General features: G+C 39.1%; 1 non-coding gene across 1 annotated transcript; it reads left to right on the forward strand.

The window, feature by feature from the left end:
* The first annotated feature begins 3,491 nt into the window (after nucleotides 1–3,491).
* Nucleotides 3,492–3,598, forward strand: LOC141663245 (small nucleolar RNA R71). The gene has a single exon (XR_012551323.1). It is a non-coding gene; the product is annotated as a small nucleolar RNA R71 (small nucleolar RNA).
* The last annotated feature ends 818 nt before the right edge of the window (nucleotides 3,599–4,416 follow it).

Consider the following 4,416-nt stretch of genomic DNA (forward strand, 5'->3'; position numbering starts at 1 on the left):
GTAGATATAAAATCCACTTATCACACCCCCAAACTTGAATCAATACTTGTCCTCAAGCATAAACAGACTCAAAACTACAAAACAAACCTAATGCATGAATTCAACTATATGAATGCAACTAAATGATAATGCAATCGATCCCCTCAAAATTACCATAACCAACCAACAATCGAATGCCTCTAAGAATGCAATGACTCAGAACAGAGTTTGAATAAATCTCACAAATCAACTCACAGACCAGAACGTGCGTGTGTGGATGCTTAATAGATATACTCTCGAAATTAGATCAATAACCATAACTTATCTTTCATCAAAACAATCACAAGTTTATAAATAGAATAGACGTTAAACGCATAATGACTCTCAACACCATATTTCTACTAGAGTTATACAAGGATTCATGCTATTATTGAACACATAACAACATGCTTATTTGACCGTGCAATGAATCAGGTCCCAAAAGACTTATACAATAATACCCATGTAGTGAGCGTTAGGTTAGCGGATTCCAGACTATCAAAGCCTTAGGTCACTAGGCACAAAGTCCCTAAAACTTAATAACTCGAGTATTAAAGAGCTCACTCTTAATCAATTATGCATAACACATACTTTTTTCTCTTTTCTTTTTTTTTTCTTTTTTTTCTTTTCTCTTTTTTTTCAACAACTTCTGAATGAGTGCGTTTCGCTCCATCTCGTTCAACCCTAGACTACTCATTAAAATATGAGCCGGCTACTAGCCATTTGACGTCTAGCCTTATTCACAACTAGCAATGAAATCCAGATTTTTCTCCTAATCAAAAAATCAGTGTTTTTACGTCATTACGAGAATATCACAAATTCTAAATATAACCAAGTGATTAAATCTCAACAACAAACAAGTATGATCATGATCTAGATCAAAAGTAACCCTATAAGATTTTGTGAAAATATTTGTTTCTGGCATGCAAATCAATTCATTAGGGCTTAAACATCCCTCTATTCGTCATCACTACACTCATATCAACATCAACCAATCAATCAGAAATAGCTCAACCTAAGGAATCATGTTATATGCATGCAAATGTAACTACATGGACTCACATAATAACATAAATAAATATGTCGTATACGAACAATCATACAAAAATACGAATGAAATACCACTAAACATGCAATATGAATCTATATGGACACACACAAACTAATCTTACATTATCACCTCTAAACTTAAAATTTTCTATGTCCTCATTGAAGGTAATAATAAGGATTTCAGGAATACCTAGTTATCGGGAAGATTACCCTCCTCGGGTGAAGGATCAGGTGGTCAATCAACCTCGACACAAGTGTCTCAGAAAATAGTACCGAGAGCGTGTGTCAAATCTTCAGCAAAATATCGGTAGATGTCATGCATGGCTTCCATACGCCTAGTCAATGTTCTATACTGTGCATCACCAAGACCAAATATATCAACTGGCTGTGTTGCATGTGAGGGACCATCTGTAATCACGGGAGGAACTGGCCGGTCACCCCTGAGATTTTTATAGATATATTCCAACCCTTTGTCAGGGGGTGTACCTAAGAATGCATAACTCAAGTGATCTGGCAGTGGGTTGAGCTCAAGTGTGGGAGCTTCTTCAATAGACGACTCAATACGCTCTTGAGAAATTTTCAACTCTGCTAACCCAAGAGAATCGAGTAGAATATCCAACTTCCTATTCCACGGAGGTGCATTCAAAACTTGCAGATGCTCTACTCCTCCTTCATCTTCAATAATTGATTCCCCTATTAAGGATCTCTCCAAGATATCTGACTTTGGCAATGGCTCAAGTTCCGAATTTACTACAGAATCGACCATCTCTACTTTAAAGCATTCCTCTTTAGCTGTGGGTAACTTTATTGCCTTGTACACATTAAAAGTGACCTTCTGATCATGAACCTTCATCATAAGCTCTCCTTCTTGCACATCGATCATAGTTCGGCCTGTAGCCAAGAATGGTCTTCCCAAGATGATGGGAATCTTCTTATCTTCCTTGAAATCAAGAATTATAAAGTCAGCAGGGAAGATGAGCTTATCCACCTTAACCAAAATATCCTCCACTACTCATCGCGGATAAGTGATGGAACGGTCAGCTAGTTGTAATGACATGTATGTAGGCTTTGGATCAGGTAAACCCAACTTCTTGAAGATAGACAAAGGCATCAGATTGATGCTAGCTCCCAAATCACATAAACACTTGTCGAACGACAAATTGCCAATAGTGCAAGGAATAGTGAAACTTCCAGGATCTTTAAGCTTCGTAGGCAATTCTTGTTGCAGCACAACACTGCATTCCTCAGTAAGAGCAACGCTCTCTAAGTCATTGAGCTTCACTTTCCGAGAGAGAATACCTTCCATAAACTTCGCATAGCTAGGCATCTGTTTAAGAGCTTCGGCAAAAGGTATGTTGATATGAAGTTTCTTGAACACCTTCAGAAACTTCGCAAACTGCTTATCCAACTTTTGCTTCTACAGCCTCTTAGGAAAAGGAGGCGGAGGATAGATCTGTTTATCCCCTGTATTACCCTCAGGAGGAGTGTGTTTCATATTTTTCTTCCTTGGTTCCAGTTCTGCTTCCTTATGCACATCTTCTTCAGCCACAACTGCATTTTATGAAACTTGAGATTTCTCAGGCTCTTCGTCTTGCTGAATTTGTGGGCTTGTGACCTTTCCCGGCCTCTAGGTGATGGCGTTCACCTGTTCTTCAACTTCCCTCTTACCTGGATTGGCTTCCGTATCACTAGAAAATATTACCGGTGGTCGATTCAATAAGGCATTAGCAATTTGCCCTATCTGGTTCTTCAGAGTCTTGATAGAAACAACTTGGCTTTGGCATATAAGAGTCTGGTTTTTGCACATAAGCCGCAACTCCTCCAATTCAGATTTTTCATTCGAAGATAGACTTGCATCATGAGTATGTTGTTGAAGTTGGAGTTGTTGTCTTGGAGCGAATTATTGCTGAAAACCAGGAGAATTAAATTGATTGTTTCTAAACTGCTGGAATGGCTGTTGCATCGCATTATGATTGTTGCTCCAACTGAAGTTAGGATGATTCCAGTTGTCAGGATGATAAGTGGCAGGAACTGGCTGCTGCGATCTCTGAACGTTACTCACAAACTGAGCTGAGTCACTAGATATAACGCATTGCTCCGTCACATGCGGACCTGCACACAGCTCACAAACACTGGTTATCTGCTTAACACCATAGTTAGCCAGAGAATCGATCTTCATAGACAACGCCTTTAGTTGAGCAGTGTTAGTCATAGCTGTATCCACTTCAAGAACTCCTGCTACCTTGACCTGTGGAAATCTCTAGGTTGGATACTGATATTCATTAGTTGCCATCAGTTCAATTAGCTCATACGCTTCCTCATAGCTCTTTTCCCATAATGCTCCACCTGATGCTGCATCAAGCATGGGTCTAGATTGTGCTCCCAAAATATTGTAAAAACAATTTATCATCATCCAATCAGGCATGCCATGATGAGGACACTTCCTAAGCATCTCCTTGTAGCGCTCCCAAGCTTCATATAGAGATTTTCCCGATTGCTGCGCATATTGAGTGAGAGCATTCCTGAGTGCTTCGGTCTTCACCATAGGGAAGAATTTAGTAAGAAACTTCTGAGCAAGATCCTCTCAAGTAGTGATAAAACCAGCTGTTAGAGAGTGTAACCAGCTCTTAGCATTGTCCCTTAGAAGCAATGGGAACAGTCTCAGTTTCACCGCATCCTCAGACACACCATTGAACCTGAAGGTGCCGCGGATCTCTATGAAATCCCTAATGTACGTATTGGATCTTTTATTGGAGAACCCCCGAGCTGGACTGATTTCTGTACAATCTGAATTATGTCAGGCTTGATCTCAAAGGTATTAGCTGTGATAGTTGGTCTGACAATGCTAGATTGAATGTCATTGATCTTGGGTTGAGAAAAATCCATCAAGGCTTTCGTTCGTGCTGCTGGATCTCTCATTGTAATTAGTACCTGAAACACAACAAGCAAACCGTGAAAATAAAAGTGTCCGAGTCAGTAAACTTTAACGACCACTAATGACAAGCACATAAACTAAAAATTAACACTGATTCCCCGGTAGCGGCGCCAAAAACTTGTTAGGGAGAAAACACGCGCTAAAATTCACGCAAGTATACGCGTTCGCAAGTAGTATAAGATATAGATCAGATTCATTCCAGACTGGTTTAGGTGAACTTAAGATTATACACCTATGCAACAATGGTATGGCTATCGTTCAATGCTAAGACAAATAACAAGTTGAGATTGTTTATAACTAAGAATTAAACTAACAATTATAACTAAGAGAACAAAAATGGTTGAATTAATATATATGACTAATATGGGATCCTGACTTCATTAAATACTTCATTCAATAGCCTTTTTGTTCTT

This window comes from Apium graveolens, chromosome 5 (genome assembly GCF_009905375.1).
Source record: "Apium graveolens cultivar Ventura chromosome 5, ASM990537v1, whole genome shotgun sequence".
NCBI classification, from domain to species: Eukaryota; Viridiplantae; Streptophyta; class Magnoliopsida; order Apiales; family Apiaceae; genus Apium; species Apium graveolens.